The following is a 10734-nucleotide window of genomic DNA, read 5'->3' as shown; positions in this document are numbered from 1 at the left end:
CGCTAAGATGACAGAAAAGTGGAACTTTGATATCGTGACGGTTTACGGAATTTTATTGATTGGTTTGAAGCCAGACATAAGGAACCAGAAGAAATGTTGTTATATCTCGCGAGCATTTGTGGCTATTTTTGGCAGTGACTCTGTGGTTTTTCTTTGTTTTCCGAACTGCATGGCAGGCAATACTCAGAGCTCTTGTTCCCGTTCACGTTGGCTTGATTCTTAACCAGAGCCAATATTGACCACCTTCTGTGAACCAAGATTCTTTAATTTGAATACCGTATGACTGGTCTCGTGCATTTGGTATTTGTGGTCGGTTATGTCCACATGAGGCAGAACCAGATGTTTAATTTCCTACTTGATGGGTGGGCATCCTTTCCAGAGACCCGACTGTTTGTATACAAACATAAAAAAGCCAATTTTCCATCATTCGACTGTACAATGAATAAAGGTTTCCCAAGAGGAGGCAGTCAGTTTTTCCCATTTTATGATTATGAGCGATATAATATTTTTTTGGATCTCAAATGGACATTTAACCAGCAACCCATAGCACATATTTAACTATATGTAGCATATTATACAAATGCATTGTAACCTTAGAGATAAATCTGTAACAGCTTTTTATTGGGCTGACCAGGGCTTCTATTATATGATTTTTTTTTTGTGTGTGTTTTGTTTTACTTTTCCAGCCCAATGAAGCTCAAAACCAGCGGTCTTAACATTGCATCAAATGTTGATTCCTTTCTTGCCACAAATTATGAACTGGCACTATGCCAACTGGTACATGAAGCCAAAGCCTCTGTGCATCATTATTCAACTTTAGCCTTTGTAAATTTGATTTCCTATTGCTGGACAACAGCTGAGCAATATAAAGTGGTGTAATATACAGGGTCTAAATTGGCGTCTAACAAAATCAGAGCACAAAGTCAATTTTGTAATCAGAAAATTATCTATAATAATGAGAAATTAGGTCAAAAAATGTTTAATGTTCCCTTGTTTATCATGTTCCCAAAAATACACGCAGTAACTTAAATATGCAAAATAAAGATTATACTTTTTTTGTTGTTGTTTTTGTTCCCTTTTTTAGTTTCATTTGTTACACCAATAAATACGTAAAATAGATTTTTTTTTACCTGGTTCGACTAAGAGTGAAAACCAGGAAGAAAAATAAATAAATAAATAAATAAATAAATAAATAAATAAATTAAAGGTAAACCTGTATTAAATATTATGGCCATGAATGAAAATACACATAATAAAGATACATTTTTAAATAAATGAAATTGCTTTCTTTTTAGTGGGTATGACTTGAAAATGAATGAACAAAAATTGCAAGAAAAAAAGCAACATAAACCTTCAATATAAAGCGTTTTGGTTATTAATGAAAATCCTCGATAGAGTGAAGCTGCGATAATCATTGTGAACATTGTATTTCCAAATATATTTTCTATGCTGCACGACTAATTTAAACTATTCTGATTAATACAGTATTGTAGAATATTATTTATGACGCAAAATCAATTTTTATCAGTCCCTGGAGGGGTGTGCGTTTTGCCACTTGCTGTCGACTGAAAATGACATCACGATTGCTCAGGTGACAACAAATCAGAAAACAGGTGTGTCGTGATTGGTCATCACCTGTTCGCAGGCAAAGAAATGCACAAACATTTCTAATGAGCATAGCATTCATAATTTCCTTTCAGATGGAAATGTATTTTTATGGTTTTATCCTTGCGTGGTGCACATCTGGAGCAAAGAGGAGCAGGACGTCCACTCTTCCATCGCTGGCCCTCATGAGAGGAAAGGGGCGGGCTCAACGGCGGGTTTGGCTTTCCGAGCCGGAGAGTCTCACCGATGGTTGCCAGCGAGAGAGCCGTGCCAAATTCGCTTGCTCCCCGAACGCGGCTCGCCGCCTCTCGTCCCGAAACGCGCGCTTCTCCACCGGGCGAAGCTGCACTGGCTCTCGCGACCGAACCCAACCGAACCGCTCGTGAGGATAAGAGCCCCAGCCGGGAAAGTTTGAAGGAGACAAGCGGGGGTGGGGGCAAAGCTGCCTGACAGAACTTCCACCGAGAAGCCCCGGAAGGGACCGGGAGGAGGAGGACGAGGAGGAGCCAACAGGTCCCAGGTAGGACGGAACTCTTGACAGCTTGTCAACGTTTGACATCGCGCACGCGGTCGTTGATGGGGACCGAAAACACCTGGAAGACTTCGCGCTCGGTGATTTCACGAGTGTTTTATTTCTATCGTCGCACTGTCTTTCCCCGGCTGGGTTTAAAGTGTGAAATTCCCTGAAAAATATATTTATCTGTTTTGTCGAGTAATTGTGTAGCGCCGATATGTTTGTTTAGTGCGGAGAATAAACATCAAACGAGAAGATGCTGCTTTTGCACGATACAGTATTCATGAGCTGACAGTTGTCCTCAACTTAGTTTTGACACCCCAAAAATAAATCTATCTATCTATCTATCTATCTATCTATCTATCTATCTATCTATCTATCTATCTATCTATCTATCTATCTATCATGACAAATTTCAATCTTTTTTATGCATTTCCACAAAACCAGGCTTATGTGAGTGAAAATAACGTTTTTCATCCATCCATCCATCCATCCATCCATCCATCCATCCATCCATCCATCCATCCATCCATCATCATCCATCATCCATCCATCCGTGGTGACAAATTTTAATCATTTTTTATGCATTTCCTCAAAATCAGGCTTATGTGAGTGAAAATAACGTTTTTCATCTATCCATCCATCCATCTATCATCAATCCATCTATCCATCTATCCATCCAGCCATCCATCTATCTGTGATGACACATTTTAAACATTTATTATGCATTTACACAAAACCAGGTTTATGTGAGTGAAAATGAAAAAATATTTTCATATTGATATCTCATATTGATATATTTCTACTTAAAATTCAGCTTAAAGGGACAATGTGTTAGATTTAGATCGTTTTTCATTCGAAAAGGAATCAATTAAATGATTATAAATGTATACATTTCCAAAACAGCAGCACCTCCTGCTGTCCGTAATGAAAAACGGTCTAATTCTTACACACTGTCCCTTTAAAGTTTTGAAGAAATCACTTTTAAAGTCAGGTGGCACGGTGGAAGACTGGTTGGCATGTCTACCTCACAATTCCAAGATCCAGGGTTTGACTCCGGCTCAGGTTCCCCCCTGTGTGGAGTTTGCATGTTCTCCCTGTGCCCGTGTGGGTTTTCTCTTGGAACCTTGGTTTCCTCTCGCATTCCCCATGGAATAATGAATTAAATTCTCCTTAGGTGTGATTGTGAGTGTTTGTCTTTGTGGCTGGCAACCAGCTCAAGGGTGTCCTCCGCCCCCTGCCCGAAGACAGCTGGAATGAGCATCAGCATGCCAGCAACCTTCGTGTGGGGCAAAAGAAAATGGATGGATGTTGAAAGTTTTGGTAGATTCGTCTTTCACATGTCCACGACAACCATGACCTTAAGATAAATATAGTGAAACCTTTTTTTTTCTTCAGTAAGTTACACATGGGTAATTGCAGGACTTAGAAGTCCCTCCAAATATGTTGTTTTCATTAATGCACAGGGAGACTGTATTTGCAATGAAACGTGATCATCTTTTCAGCTTCACGTTTGATATATCATTCCTCAAATTTCAGTTACGTAAAAGTGGAAATTTATAAGCCCCGGACTGATTCGTCATGTTTGTGATGTGTCAATAATAGGTATAGGTCATAAGTGACGACATTGAGGAACATTATTTTGTTATTATTATTTATTATAATATTAATATACAATAATAGAGTACATAATTACTCAAAAGACATTTTAAAGTATTACTAAATGGTCACATTATTGGTGTTTCTGACTTTCATCGGTCGCTTTGTCAAATTATGTAAGTAATTTTTAAGTAATTTGTGAAATTTGAAGTTTGAGACAAGGCACTCCAGGTCATTTGGTAGCAACTTCAGATTATTAAAGTCCATAGCAAAGGTTTGCATGATCTACTAATGTCTTATTTTCCATACACTTTGATTACAATTTGAATTTGTCGGGCTGCTTCTACAATTCACATTTTGATTTTGTCAAGTTCTGTTTTACAATTGTATTACTTGAATTTTTCCTAAACACTTCTGGCTAGAGGTATATATTCTTATATTTTTGATTTAAAGGAACAGTCAACCCAAAAGTTTCCTTTACAAAACTATGTTCGATGTGCCCCCACTATTCTGAACGTAGAAATAGGAATTAAGCAGCAAAATCCACCTTTTTATCCATCACATTCGCTCAGTAACAACCAATCATGACTCAGCTTGTTAATGTCACATGACCTCTTAGAAAATGTGATTGGTCTGAGTCCTTTTAATGTCATGTTATGACGTTGACACTATTCGTTAGCCCTTTTGTGTTAGCAATAGTGCGCTGCTGTTTGTGTTTTCCTGGAAAGACAAAATATAATTTTCTCGATTTTGTTTTACTGTAAATTTCAACAGAAATTAATATCTTGAATCAAGCGCAGGTTGACTCTTCTCTTAACCAAATATAGTTTATAAAAGGCCAGGGAAGTGGTTTAGAATGTCCTAGTATTGGTTCTTTTGTCGAATACAAGTACACACATTCAACCTGGCACTTAACACTGTCACCGAGTGACAATTGAATCAAAGTACGGCAAGTAAACCGCTTTTCCATCAGTAACTCAACTCTAAATCCCAATTAGGGGCAATTTGTTAACACCCCTGATTAAAACCTGCCAATGTGTCAGCGTTCTGGCAAATGAAATGTCAGCACTGTTTTTAGCTTTTCGGCACATTCCCCGCAGCATCGCGAGCCGGCAGCGTTATCTTGTAAAATTGCATCTCGTAAAAAATGCAGATTATAGTCTGCGGGGATCTTATTAAGCTCAATTTAAAACCGTAACGAGCGAAACGAGCATTTCTGCCGTGTTTACATGCCTCACTTCACACACGGTGTATGCGTGTGACGTTTGATTTATTGAATTGTAATGTTCATACTACATAGTAAATGACACCTCAGCCCACTTCCTCTTAGCAAACGTGCACACTGCCTCTTTTTCCTCTGACAGCTTGTGACATTCAGACAAGATGTGGTTGACAGCCTGTCATATTTTAGGAAGTTTAGTGTCTGAGGCTTTTCCTACACTGTCACCTTTCCTGGTGGGTGTCAGTCGTAGATTCTCATTGTGCTATGGACGAAACTGTGAAAGCTTTGCATTTAAATGTATTTTAGCCATTCGTTTTCGATAATCATGTATCCTCATTTGGCTGATTATTGTTTTTTTTTTTTTTTTTTACTATTGTGTCTGTTGCCTCCTAGGCAAAGACAGGTCATGTTTAGAACATGAATACATATTTTGGAAACGATTCAAGAAAATTAAACAACTTCAACATAAATTCTCGGGAGAAGAATAGAAAAATGCCATTCATTTCATTAATTTTTTTGAAAAAAATGCAAAATTGGAATAAATAGGCAGTTCTTTCAAATAATCCGTCATTGTTTTTTGGGGGGCAAAATTTTGTGAAACAAAAATACTAGTTGTATAAACACTTGGTATCTGTGACTACTGAAGAATTGATCATCTGTCTGAAAAGAAAAGTGGTATGGAACATTCCTACAAATTAGGGCTGTGAAAAAAAGTCAAAATGAATTAAGTAACTAACCATAAACAAAAATCCCCAAATATTTACAACAGTTCTGCATTAGTGCATTATTCACAGGACACAGAATCTGAAAAAAGGATAATTGTATATTTTAAAAAAAATCTTAACATGCAAATATAACATACAGGATTTTTTTTTCATCCAAATATTGAATTTGACAAGCAACCCCCTCCCTAAAAAAAAACAAACAAAAAAAACTTGATTGGACAAGTTTGTACAACACAGTTTGAAATTTTTCTAACACTTCTTTTTGTGATTCAATGAATAAAAATAATGATAATAACAATACTACTACTACTACTTTTAATAATAAGTCTCTTAAGACTGCGGCTGCTGGTTTCAAACTGAAATTTGCCTTTTTTTTTGTCTAGACTTTAATGTGGAAATAAATGGAATGAATTGTTCTGGGCCTCTCTAATGTGCATCAACTGAGAATTGTTAGTCCCTCTGTGCCAGCTGACCCGCCTTGGTTATCACATCGGACTAAATGTGTCATCGGGGTGGCGTATGTGTCACACTCCGAGTGCCCACTCACGTCTTCCTACTGCCCTTCCATTTCTCCGTCTGTCATCTCCGCTACCGGACATTGTTTCTCTCTTCTAAACACACAGCAGCATGTCAGTAACGCCGCCGTCACTTCTTTTTTCACCGCACTCGTTTATCTTGTGCGCTCATCTCACTTGGCGCAAATCTCACCGACGAGAGACGATGACAATTCGCGACATTGTTGCGCAGCTTGATCTTGTTAGCGTAAAACAGGAAGCCTTTGCTGAAACCGTTTTAGAAAACTGCCGGCGAAGTTTGGATGGAGTCTTGTTTGGGAAAAGCCCCCGACCTGTTTTCTATCTTCCCTCGCTCACACTGACAAGCGGTTCGGTTTTAATTTGGCCTGCAGTGGTCGAGGCGTCCGCTCGCCACAGCAAGCCGCCCGCCTGCTTTTGGCAAGCCAAAAACTGTGGCCGTGCAGTAAAAACACACTGAGCATTGACAGGTGATACTCCTTCCCTACAGAGATGTCACCCAGAGCTTGTTTAACGGTAAACACCTCCAACCTGTCCTGCCCCCACACTGTCAAAATGTGCTATTTCCGTAGCTCTTTTTGCTCGCTGAAAGCCTCGCGTGCTATCTTTAACGATGCAAACAGATATGACTTTGCAAGAATACTTTTCACGTGCGCGTGTTTCTCGTTTGCCAAAGTTGTCGTATTTTCCGCACTATAAGGCGCACCCTCAATCAATGACACATTCTAAAACTTTTTCCATATATAAGGCGCACCGGATTATAAGGCGCACCCTCAATTAATGACATATTTGAAAATGTTTTCAATCACGATATAGTAATACTCAAAGTAATAACAGTAATAATTCAAATCATAACTCTAAACTCTCAATAGCATAATAACTCAATGTCAAAATGACCAACCTTGTTCAACTGTAAACAAACAAAAGAAACAGGTAAAGCTTACTTCATCAGTTCATTCCCCATTAACGAATCCCAATCTCATTATTGATCCATATCTAAGGCGCACCATCAGCTTTTTAAAAAAATAAGGCTTTTAGGTGCGCCTTATAGTGCGGAAAATACAGTAGTTAAATCAGCAACATTTCAAAATGCAAAAAAAAAAAAAAAAAAAACAATGAAGGGAGTAACGTAACGTTTATATTAAGTATACAAGAAAGATTTTTTTGACTTGTTGGACAGTATTTGAAAATACTTTCAAATATAAATTTGATATTGCTTGAAAATACATTGCAACTTACTTGCAAATATGTCCGAACACACGTGTAGGCTAAATGCTAAAAACATACGTGTGTTCCCATCTCACGTAAGGTCGATCAGAACACTACCAGTAACATTTTAGGGAAAACATGCAATTTATTTGACTTATTTTCAAATAAGTTGGAACAGAATTTCAAATACGTTGAAACATAGTTGCGAATACGTCCAAACGCACTTGTAGGCTAAATACTAAAAATATAGCATTTGTTCCAACAATGCCACAAGGTGTTGTGGAGCATACTCTGTAGAATTATGGTGGCAAAAATAATATTTTATTGTATTTAGTTAACAGAGATGTATTTTCAAATATGTTTGAACTTGTTTGAAAACTTGTTAGAATGCACTTGAATTTATGTATATTCTGAGAGCGCTTGACAGAGAATATAAACCTTGTAGCATTATGGAAAAAAAATATGTAATATGTATGTATACGTAATTTATGTATTTACCATTTAGCTGTCTGCAAGAATGTCTGTGAAAGTCCTTTAAAAGCAGCATTTTAAAATATTTAACCACAATTAGCAGCTTTAACTAATAAACCAGAAAAAAACACTTCTCATTTATTTCTGCATGTACAGTAGAACAGTTTGATCTTTTGTTCTATAGTAATGAGAATTTTTTTTTTTTTTTTTACTGAGGGAAGTACTGTACAAACCGTGAAGTCAAAGTCAAAGTTTGTACATTTATATTCTATGCTATTAAAAAAAATAAAAACTACTAATTGAAGCCATATAGCCTACATAGCATACAATTTAAACAGGGCGCCAAACTCCATTGTTGTGTTCAAGTAACATCGTAATATTGAAAGAGAAGTAAGTTTACATCACAGTTTGCAAAGTTGTGGTCGTTTGTTGTGTGGCAGTGTGCCTTCACGCTAATAATTCAGCCTTTCTGGAAATGAAACAGGGCCGACTTTGTCGGAGTAAGTCGAACTAAATTGCTATATTACAGCGGTTTGGCTGTGGTGTCCGATGACGTCGTCAGAGCCTCGGGGACTGGGGTGAGTGTGGGAAAAGTGAGAGGGAAGAAGGGCGGGAGCTGATACCAAGAGAATGTAGCAGCAGCCAAGTGGGATTTTTTTTTTTTTTTTTTTTGGAAAGGCAGTAGAGTCTGTGATGTTGAGATGTGAGAGCTCCACTCATGTTGGCCGGCGGCACTTAGGCAGGCCGACTTGTGCATACTGATTCTCTCTCTTTTTTTTTTTTTTAATTATTTTTCGCCAACAAGATCCACATGCCTCACTGATCTCGGCCAGACACGCACGGGTTAACTCTCCTCCCTTTTAACTCGCTTTCTATTCCTCTTTTTATGGCTTTGATGGTATTAAATAATCTTTACGTGTCAGAGTGCACTGTTCCCAGTGTTCGTGTCAGCAGAGCGAGAGCGCAATTAGGTCAGGCTGGTAGAATAACATGGTTTCATCCCGGCCTTAAAGCGGCAGGACACCTCACGCTTGATATTCACCTCCAGCCCGCAGTGGGTCGCTTGCAAAGTGGTCCGAGGCCAGCGGGGTTGTCCAAGCGCGCGCTGAGAGAACGTTGTGTCGTTCCAGGGAATGCCTTATTAAGTTGATTGATTTTTTTTTTTTTTTTAGGTTGGGATCAGGGCAGTATCACTTAGCATTTTGGTTTTCATACCTGAAAGAACACTTTTTTTCTCTTCCTATTGTACATGTAGAACCAGTTGGTATTCTCAAGTACATTAAGAAGGCAAGAAACTCAAGTTATTATCTCTTGAGCATGCACAAGTGTGTTCTAAAAGTCATTGCGGGTCATAAACCATTATGCACATCATTAAGGTGACTGAGAAAATAGCAAAATGTGCAAAGCTGTTATCTGGGCAAAAGGACCCTCATTTAAGCAATACTAATTCAAAAACATTTTTTTTTCATTAATGTTTTTCATTTACTAAATAATTACATCAATGTCTTCAGAAATATTGATAGCTTAAATATAAATCTATAATTCAGGAATTATTTATTTTTATTTAATTATTTAAAAACGAACAACTAATTTTACTGCTGCGTATTTGTATTGGCCACAGGTGGTCATATCGAAAAATGTGGCAAAATACGTTAAGTCTAATTTTTTATTACGTGATCGGACTCATTGCTCCATGTGTTTATATCGAATATTACAGTGTTATTTTTATTATTAGAAACACATTGCAAATGTTTTTTGTGGTATTTGGGGATTTTTTTACATTTACCTTTAAACATAAATCCTTTTTTGATTATAAAAAAAAATCCTATCAAGTAAAGACATTTTCCTTCTTGTATTTTTATTTTTTAATGTAATCATTTTACCAAAGGCAAATTCCCATAAGAATAATAGATTGTAAATTAATCTGCGATTCCTACCTCAAATTGTGCCAATGGATCCTTATCACATGACCCTGCGACGTCAGATCATCTGGTTTATCGCTATATTCATAGTCTCAACTAAAACAGCCGCGTATGAGGCTTTAAAGATATATTTTCTTCGCTAAAAGCAAACCAATAATAACACAAACATTTCCGTTGCATTGTTTACGTAATGATCCAAAAATGTTTTAAGCTACCACAGATTTCCCAGTGATGTTGTCTGTCCCAGGACCTTTGACACTGCACTGCATATACAGTAAACATGAAATGAAAGAAGAAAAAGACTCATTAAACAAAGATATTCAGGATCTAAAAAAAAAACTGCATTTGGTCTGCAAAAATTCACCGGATCCGACGGTATTTCGCTTTTCGCCAAGTTCAGAATGGAAATGTTTTGAAATGTGATATTCTGTTCTTTGAATGATCCAAAAACCTACATGATGGTTACTTTGGGCAAAACTAAACAATCACAAGTTGAATTACGCAATTTTTCAAAACCGGAAAAGACCGAGCCTTCTTTTAGCATCACGAGAGACAACAATGCGCAAAGCAGCAAATTATCCTGCCGACATTTGCATACTATAAATTATTACACATTTGTGGTACGTTTTATCTGTGGATAGTTCACTTATCCCCTCTACATTTCTGAATTGTTTTATCAAAGCGTAAAGTATATTTACAGCTGGAAGCTGCTATAGTGCACAAATTAGAAGGTGCCAGATAATTTCCATAACCCTGTCCTTAAAAGATAAAACGTGTCCATTTACCGAGAGTCAAAGCTCATCGATATACTGCTACGGTCTTTAAAAATACTGCATTTCCATCTTTAATCTCCCTATTGCATGTCTCCTGATGAAATGCCCCAGAACCAATCATTGGTGCTGATATTTTAGGTTCTTCAACTATGTTAATTTGC

At 37.4% G+C, this 10734-nt stretch overlaps 1 protein-coding gene across 1 annotated transcript in view; it reads left to right on the top strand.

Annotated features, from left to right (window-relative positions):
* Positions 1-1837: 1837 nt before the first annotated feature.
* The window catches only part of LOC148409646 (retinoic acid receptor alpha), a 168794-nt gene continuing 159897 nt past the window's right edge, over positions 1838-10734 (top strand). The window contains exon 1 of the mRNA XM_088438823.1: positions 1838-2125. The gene's annotated coding sequence lies outside the window, so the exon portion shown is untranslated. The remainder of the gene's footprint in view (positions 2126-10734) is intronic.

This window comes from Hippichthys cyanospilos, chromosome 17 (genome assembly GCF_059441005.1).
Source record: "Hippichthys cyanospilos isolate Australia breed blue-spotted pipefish chromosome 17, RoL_Hcya_1.0, whole genome shotgun sequence".
In the NCBI taxonomy this organism is placed as follows: domain Eukaryota; kingdom Metazoa; phylum Chordata; class Actinopteri; order Syngnathiformes; family Syngnathidae; genus Hippichthys; species Hippichthys cyanospilos.
The sequence above is the reverse complement of the archived record's forward strand: the minus strand, read 5'-3'. Positions and strand labels throughout refer to the sequence as shown.